Source organism: Musca vetustissima, unplaced genomic scaffold (assembly GCF_032173495.1).
Source record: "Musca vetustissima isolate MV318-11 ecotype Yass unplaced genomic scaffold, APGP_CSIRO_Mvet_v1 utg61470, whole genome shotgun sequence".
NCBI classification, from domain to species: Eukaryota; Metazoa; Arthropoda; class Insecta; order Diptera; family Muscidae; genus Musca; species Musca vetustissima.
Window position 1 is genome coordinate 128160 of NW_026873244.1, and position 10181 is coordinate 138340.

The window sequence follows — 10181 nt, forward strand, 5'->3', positions numbered from 1 at the left end:
TCCAATTCGAACCATAAATGTGACCTGCACTTTGTTTACAATTTAACATGGACAGACAGACATACAGACGGACGGACATGCATAAATCGACTCAGAAAGTGATTCTATGCATATTCTCAAAAGGAACCATCGGTCTATCTCGATTCCTTTTGCCTGTTACAAACATATGCACAAAGACATAATACCCACTGTACCACAGTGTGGTGAAGGGTATAAAAAGATTTCCAGACGCGTCGGTCCTTTGCGCAATTTTTTCAAATTGAAAGACCATGTTTGGCAATTTTGTCTTCCATATAATTTGTGGCCTGCGACTTTTGCGTAAACCATCAGCTGATTCGCTTTTATATGTTTTTGAGCGGGGGCATCCTCATCCATTCGCAAAACACGGCCTTGCCATCGTAGTCGCTTTAGTTCGTATTACTATGTCGTGTGTAGATGGTATAGCTCGTGGACGCTCGTCGACGCAGATCAGCTCAGATCTTTCGGATAATTTTTTTTTCTCAAACACTCCAAGAGCTGCCTCATCTGCTTGTGCAGGAGTCCATGCTTCTGATCCATACACGAGCACGAGTAATATCAGGGTCTTGTTTTAGAGTGTTAGTTTGGTCGGCCGTGAGGGGGCCTTGTTTCTATACGCTCCTTCTCCGAATTTCAAAACTGATACAATTAGTTTTATTTATGGCGATACCAAGGTATATAAAATCTTTTACTACCTCGAAGCTGAAGCTTCTCAAGTTCCACAGTTGGTCCGAGTCTACTGGGCGTCTTGCGCGTTGACTCACTTTGGCAGACTCCTTCTGAGTTTGTTCAAAGGTGGCTGTAACCGCTCTCAATGTTCGACCCATTATATCGATGTCATCGGCGTAGGCGAGTAACATTTGTTGTTTAGTGTACAGAGTGCCGTTTTTGTTCACCTTTGTGTCTCGTATGACCTTTTCCAGCAAGAAAGGTCACACGACAAACTGTCACCTTTTATGAATCCTCGTTCGGTAATAAAGGGCTCCGAGAGGTCTTCTCCGACTTTAGCTGCATACCTTGTGCCAGTTAAAGTTATCCTGCATAGCCGTATTAATTTTGCAGGAATGCCGAACGCAGACATGGCTTTAAATACCTCTGAACGGATAGGGCTGCGGCTTTATAGTCGACGAATAGGTGGAATGTGTCGATGTGTGTAGGGGTCTTTTCGTGGATTTGGCGCAGAGTGAAAATCTGGTCTATGGTGGATTTGTCTGGTCTGAAAGCACATTAATATAGTCCAATAATATCATTGACCATTGGCTCCAGTCATTTACACACCACACGGAGATGGGAATGAGACTTATTCCTATATAGTTGTCTCCACTTCTTGTCTCCTTTTTGGTACAAGGGATATAGGATGCTGAGGTTCCAATAATTGCTCATGCATTCCTATAGCCAAATTGAACTAATCAGTCGGTGTATGCTCTTGACCAGCATATGACCACCGATCTTGAACAGTTCTGCTGGTAACCCATCGGCACTTGCTGCTTTACTATTCTTCATCCGATTAATTGCTATTCGAACCTCATCTTGGCTAGGAGGTATGCAATCTATAACGTCATCTTTTATTGAGTCTGGGGTATCTTCTTCACCGCCGCTATTTAATACCAGAAGCATGACAAAATGCTTCTTCCAGATCTTTAATACGCTGTATCTATCACCAGATTTCCATCTTCATCTCTACAGGAGTATGTGCCTGCGCCAAAGCCTTCGGTTTGGTATTTTGTTCGTTGATAAAATATCCGGACTTTATTCTGACTCCTGTATATCTAGATTTGCTCGCGCTCACCTATTTCTTCTTCTTTCTTCTTTTTCTGAAAATACGTTTCTCCTCTCTCCTTTTCTCCCGATAATTCTCCATCGCATTGCGTGTTGCTACTGTCTGCATGGTTGCCCTATACGCTGCGTTTTTCACATCACTAACATTACCACACTCCTGATCATACCGTGGATTTCTTAATGGTGGTTTTTGGTGCCCAATTGCTGCTTCTGCTACAGTTTGTAGGGAGTGGGTAATTCTTTGTCATTGTGCTTCTATATTATTATCGGGACAAGAAGTGCTTTCATCAAGCTGGTGGGTAAGTTGAGCGGAGTAGGCCTCTGCTACCTGTTGTGTTTGCAGCTTTTCGATTTCGAGCTTACGTATTGCATTAGATCGCACCTTTGGTGCTACATTATGGCGGGTGAGAACCATAGCTGCCACAAGGTAATGGTCCGAATCGATATTCGCTCCTCGTATCAATCGAAAGTCTAAAACACTGGACGAATGCCTTCCGTCTATCACAACACGGTAAATTTGATTGATCCGAAGAAATCCAGGTGGCCTTGTGTATATCGAGATGCTTGCATGTTTTTTGCTGCCGCGAAGTCAGATCGAGGTCCTTTATACGTTTGCGGGGGTCGGCCACATGGGGGTGGTTATTTTTCTTTTTCGTTGCTTTTTCTTAGTAAGAGAGGCTTTCCGAGTGTGGGCAACTAACACGACGGCTCAACCCATTTTTAATAGTTCTTAAGGGTGAACTCGTGGTACATATCAGCTCACTATTTCAATGGATGATGAAAATAGTTACCCCAGGTGACACCGCGGCTAGGTCAGTGTCCACAATTGAAATGAAAGAGGGACCAAGATAAGCCTGGGCTTCGCCATGTTAAAGCCAATCAGAGCCGTTGTCAATCAAAGCCGTTGCTACATTGTGAAATTATACCCTTAAATCAGTATTCGAAATATAATTTGCCGATTCTATAAGAAATACAACTATTTCTCCTTCAAGATGACACCTAACATGTGCCAGTGCAACACAACCCTGTTTTGGCATGACATTTTGCATAGATTTTCGAATGACATGTGTATAGACTGATTAGGTCACGTGTTTTATGTCGTCTGATTTCTGTCAATCGACCTTTAACCAATAGTATGGAAATGGACAATTACTTAAGCTTGTTTTTAATCAGTATATTTGTAGTATTGAATATAGGAAACATAGATTTGATGTTATTATAATTGATTATTAATACGGACTTTATATTTCTCTCTACCCATCTATTTTTAGGGCACCGAAATAAATTGTTCGACGTTTAAAAATCATTGCAGTGCTTCCCTAAACTTTGCTTAACTCTAAAATTTTGCTAATAATTTACTACAGGGTTTTTAATGTAATGCATTTTATTTACCTTCATCCACTTTCTCTTGAACCTTCTGAAGGACACTTACAATATATTTGTGTTTAACTCAACCATATGAGTGTGCAAAAATGGAATTGTAAAAAAAATACTCCCGCTGACTTACAATTTCGTGCTTATTTCATACACGGCTTGAGAGCACTTTCACATCATTATGGGGCTACACTAGAAATGGTGGGTATGTTCAGTTCGTTAGATCAATATGCGACAAAATAGAGCTCATGGCCTAACAGGTGGGGATTTTTTTCCAAATGAAATCCTTCAAAAGTATGTGAAGAACCCTGAACTATCATAGATCAAGTTTTTGATGTAGATTTTCTTAATGGCCCTATAGTTCATAATTTGTAGATTATTATACCCTCCACCATTGTATGGAGGGTATATTAATTTTGTTTTTCCGTTTGTAACTCATCGAAATAGTCATTTCCGACCCTATAAAGTATATATATTCTTGCAAATATATATATATATATATATATATATTCTTGCAAAAACAAAATATTCTTGATCAGCGTAAAATTCTATGATTACAAAAGACAGACAGACGGACATGCCTATGTCCGTCTGTCTGTTGTAATCACTCTAGCGTCTAAACGAATTGAGATATATCGCCAAAATTTTGCATAGAGTCGTATTTTGTCTGCAGGCAGGTTAAGTTTGAAGATGGGCTTTATCGGTCCACGTTTAGGCATAGCTCCTATATAAGGGTACCCCCAATTTTCGGTATTTTGGGGGTTTTGGCCGTATTTTTCCGCCGAATCAGCTGTAATGTTGTAGTTTGAGTTCTTAATAGGTACTAAATCTCACCACAAAAAATTATGAATATAGGTCCATTTTTTCGGATAGACCCATATAAGGGTACCCCCAATTTTCGGTATTTTGGGGTTCTTGAGCGTGTTTTTCAACCGAATTCGCTGAAATTTGCTACATTGGGTTCTTATTGCGTACTAACTGTATTCACAAAAAATTATAAATATAGGTCCACTTTTTTTTGGTAGCCCCCATTTAACGGTACCTCCTAAATTTCAGTATTTTGGGGGTTTTGACCGTATTTTCCGCCGAATTAGCTGTAATTTTGTAGTTTGAGTTCTTAATAGGTACTAAATCTCATTACAAAAAATTATGAATATAGGTCCATTTTTTCGGATAGCCCCCATATAAGGGTACCCAAAATTTTCATATTTTCATAAGTACGGGATTTTGTATGAGAAAAAAATATTTCGAAATAATCTTCAGAACACAGTTTGCCGTTTCTGAAATATGAAAATATTGTTGGTGTACCTAAAGTTCATCATTGCAAATGACATGCCTTCAGTTAAAACGAACGGGAATTAACATATCCTTCTTATATAACAAGCAGTGCTACCGTTCGAAAAAGAAATTGGACCAAAATGCACGTAAAAAGGTATCAAAATCTGACTCTTAGACCAACATTGACAATTCAAACGTAATTATCACAAACTATTAGTATGAACATGTACCGAAATGGCCAATCATCTGACCAAATTGAAAATATATATGTTTTTCGGACCAAATTTGGTATAAAATTTCGAAAACGTGCATCTTTTTCGTCTTTATATTCTTAAACAGTAAATTACATACCACAAGACAAAATTTTTCTCCTCCAAATATTCTGAAAAAATGTTGCTCATAAAATTTAAGATTAGGTCTTTAATGACAAGAAACCGATACATTAATGTTTTCATCGTCCTCTTCCCCAATGTATCCGAACCTTATATCTATGCACAATACACCAGTAAGGAATGTAGTAAAGTCGGACGGGGCCGATTACCACTATGATACCCTTTACCACTATGGGTATATTTAAAATATGCATCCTAACAGAAGGACCATTAACATGAAATTGAGTGAACTAAAATATGTGACTTCTATCTAAATGTGAATCGACTTAGATGAATCCATAAACATGCCGTTCATTGTTACAATGGAACAAAATTATGTAAATCGATTTAAAGCAAATATCAATCGGGCACCCGTTGAATACTTGAAACATGAAGTCGGTCCGAAATATAAATGGGCTACATCTAAACTTCGACACACAACTACGTCATTCTATTCTGAAAAAAAAAAACATGCAGAGTATGGTGGACCATTTACATAAAATCGGATGAAAATAGATATGAAAGCTATATCCAAATATGAACGTATTTCAACGAAACTTGTCACAGTTTAGGTTAGACTAATTTTTGCACGTTTCGTTCCTAATAGAAATATTTTGGGTCCTACTTATAATCAGACGAAACCATATGGGGGCTATATCCAAATGAGGACAAGTTTCCAACAAAACTTGACACACGTTAGGTTAAACTATCTTATGTACGTTGTGCAAAATTTTGTGTAATCTGAACCGATTTTCCACGAAACTTCACACACATCATTCTAGACTTTATACAGTACGCTATGCCAAATTTCGTGCAAATCGAAAGATATATAGGGACTTTGGTACACAATTTACATTAAATCGGTCGAAAATATATATGGGACCTATATCTAAATCTGGACCGATTTTCAAGAAATTTTAAACACATCATTTCAGACCTGGGTTCATTAGGGTTCATTGGGTTCATTACGCTATGCTAAATTTCATGGAAATCGAATGATATATAGGGACTTTGGTGAACCATTTACATTAAATCGGTCGAAAATATATATATAATATATATAAATCTGAATCGATTTTCAAGAAAATTTACACACAAAATTCTACACTTAATTCAGTACGCTGTACCAAATTTTGTGAAAATCGAATGATTTTCCGGGACTTTGGTGTACCATTTAAATAAAATCGGGCGAAACTATATATGGGAAGTATATCTAAATCTGAACCGAATTTCAGGAGACTTAACACACAGCATTCTAGACTTAATTCATTACGCTGCGCCAAATTTCGTGCAGATCGAAAGATATATAGGGACTTTGGTACACCATTTACCTTAAATCGGACGAAAATATATGTGGGAGTTATATCTAAATGTGAACCGATTTTCACGAAACTTATCACACATCATTCTAGACCTGAATCATTAGGCTATGCCAAATTTCGTGCAAATCGAAAGATATATAGGGACTTTGGTGCACAATTTACCTTAAATCGTAGGAAAATTTATATGGGAGCTATATCTAAATTTACCTAAAATCGTGCGAAACTATATATGGGAGCTATATCTAAATCTGAACCGATTTTCAGGGAACTTAGCACACATCATTCTAGACTTCATTTAGTACGCTATGCCAAATTTCGTACAAATCAAATGATTTTTAGGGACTTTGGTGCACCATTTACCTAAAATCGGGCGAAACTATATATGGGTGCTATATCTAAATCTAAACCGATTTTCACTAAACTTAGCACACTACATTCTAGAATTCATTTAGTACGCTATGCCAAATTTCGTACAAATCGAATGATTTTTAGAGACTTTGGTGCACCATTTACCTAAAATCGGGCGAAACTATATATGGGAGCTATATCTATATCTGAACCGATTTTCACGAAACTTTGCACACATCATTCTAGACTTTAGTACCAAATTTCGTATAAATCGAAAGATATATAGGGACCCTGGTGCACCATTTACCCTAAATCGGACGAAAATATATAAGAGAGCTATGTCTAAATCTGAACCGATTTTTCCCAATTTCAATAGGGTTCGTCCTTGGGCCGAATAGGTGACCTGTACTTTGTTGACAATTTAACATGGACAGACAGATCGATGGACGGACATTCATAAATCGACTCAGAAAGTGATTCTATGCATATTCTCAAAAGGAACCATGGGTCTATCTTGATTCCATGTGCCTGTTACACACATATGCATATACATAATACCCTGTACCACAGTGTGGTGAAGGGAATAAAGATCGAAAAGTCGACTATTTAGTCAAAGACACAAATCGAAAAGTCACCCTTTGCCCTCTTCCACGTATCCCTTTTATGAATCAAGAATGGATGTATGTACTGAATATTTGGTTGTTGATCCTATAGTTCCACATTCCATATTAGTTTCGAATGAGTAATATTTTTGTAAAATATATCCTTCTTATATCTGATGCAGTTCGAAAAAAAAATCGGACCACGAAAAGAGGGACTAAAATCGAATTTTTTGACCAACATTGAAAATATAAGCGGAATTCTCCTGAGTTGTTACAATGAAAATGTACCGTCTTTATTTTCATTAACCTTATATCCATGTACAATAAAAATTCCGAACATACGGCACATTTTGAAGAACTGTAGGATTCATTTAAAGTACTAACCACAAATAGATCTCATTATGTCTAACACCCTAAATTTAAATTTATCGTATTTTGAGATAACAAATCCGACTTTTGTCAACCGATTAACCTTATAGTTCTGTAGGCTGGCAAGGTCATTAAAGCAAACAACTTGATACAACGTTTGTAGGGATGGTACCTGAAAACATGGTTCTATATTGAAATCTGAAGTACCAAGGGTAGATGGAATTTATGTGAAAAAATGTATGCTTAATTTTACCAAATAGTGTTCCATTGCAATTCGTTGCATCTGCTCCCAAAAAATTACATTGTTTTTGTATAAATTTCAAATAAGTTGTTTCCTTTTTTTCTGTTTTCAATTAGAGTGTTTTTTCTCCACCTGCAATTCACTGCTAGAACACTTGACTAAAATTAGCTACGAGAGAAGTAAGGTAATGGTAAGGCAAAAAAAAAAAAAAAAACGAAATTGTTCACACAAACCAAAAACAACAACACCAGCAACGAAAAAATGGAAATGAAAACTACTTAAAAATGCTTGAAGACTCTGGCAAAAAAATGAGCAAAAAATACAACTAAACTTTTTGATATTTTAATATTAATGAGTTCAAAAAAGGGGAAAAATGCTTATTTGCTAAGTAGTTTGGAAGAGAAAAGGCAACACACACCCATGCAATCACCAGAAAAACAGGAAGTTGTTTATGCATATCACATTTTCTGTATTTTATGCTGAAGAAAAAAAAAACAATTTATTAAAATATGAAATCAACAAAATGATTTCAAATCAATTTTCACCACAATCATTACTTTTTTGAGCACAGCAGGGCCAAAGGGGACACAAAATTATTACTTGTCAATAATTGAAATTTTAAATGAAATATTAGCATATAATTTAATAATATAAATATTTTTGTTTAATGTTAAGTTCACTGAAATGTGACAAAAACAAATACGTGTTATTGATTTTGTAACAATCATGAGTTTAACATTATTATATCTACAAATTTGTGGCGATACGAGAGGGGTTCATTTGACCCGCTAAATATTGACCGATCCTTATCAAAACAGGCCTGCTTATTCTTTGGCCCGATCCCCTTCTCTATTTAAAAATTCGCGATGTTTGGGTCATAAGCGACAAGAAAAACCGATAAAAATTAAGTATTTGGTCCATTTCATCCCCTAAATATTAATAGATCTTTTCCAAAAACAATAGGGGCCTTCATTGGCCAGAACCCATTCTACATGCAAAATTTCGTGAAGATTGGTCCATAACTGTGGGCTCTATGGTGTTTACAAATTATAATGGACAGACGGACGGACACACATGTGTAGATCGACTCAGCTAGTCCACATATGGCGATCGGTATACTTAAAGGTGGGTCTAGCACCAATACTTCGCAGCGTTACACACTGCACAAAGCTATAATTAGGTGCCTATCCAATGTACCTAAAATCTATCTTCCGATATATGCGGATTATATTATTGTAACGAGTTTGCTAACCGCTGAGAAAATGAAATACAAAATAACTGACACACCGATTGGACAAAACATAGACCAATTTTATCCTCATGAAACTCGTATTGTCTACTTATAGTCATATCGCTTGTGAAATGAAAATAAACCATCAAAATACATATGTATATGGAGGCTCTGTCCCATACTGAATGAGGCATATTTTTTTTTGTATTTAATTTTTTGCTAAGACGTTTCTCAACTTCTTACCTTTCAAAAAAAGTTATTGAGCATAAAAGTTTTCATAGTCAACATTTAAATCTATTGCATCAATAGATGGCGCTGCAATCACCAAATCGACAGGTTGCTACGAAATACCAATGTTTTGGTAAAATTGAAATAACGTTTGCACTAATTGTATAATTGGAAAATTTAAATTGTTATAAACAGGTTAAACCCGGCACAATGATTCTCTTTGTATAAAAACAAAATAAAATTCCAATCAAAGCTTGCTACAAAATAATGTCATACGTACAAAATGCCAAAAACTGTGCGCGGTACCTTTTTATGGAAGATTTACCCAAACGTGGATCGATATATAAAGAATATTTTGTAGTAACCCACATCAGACGTGGCAGTACCCCATATAGGCGTAGAATTCTCAAAGAATATTTTTTCAGCACCCCATATAAAAGGCGTGGATTTTTTAAAGCATATTTTTGATTACCCCATATAAAGCGTGATTTTTTTTAATCTAGCCTTTTATGTCCTTAAATATTTTTTAATAAATCTACGCTTTTTTGGTCCTTAAATATTTGTATACCCTTCACTGTGGAACAGGGTATTATAACTTTGTGCATATGTTTGTAACAGGTAAAGGCAATCGAGGTAGACCCATGGTTCCTTTTAAGAATATGCATAGAATCACTTTCTGAGTCGATTTATGCATGTCCGTCCGTTCATGTATTTTTGTGAACAAAGGTCGCATTTATGATCCGACTTGGATGAAATTTGGCACACGTCACTTATTTGGCCCAAGGACGAACCCTATTGATATTGAAGAAAATCTGTTCAGATTTACATATACCTCCCATATATATAATTTCGTCGGATTTTATGTAAATGGTGATCAGGTTTAGTTATAGCTTTTATATATATTTTCATCCGAATTCATGTTGTCAGGGTATTATAGCTTTGTGCAGCCCAAGAGTAACGCCGCGAAATATCGGTCCTAGACTCACCTTTAAGTATACCGATCGTCATATCTCGACAAGC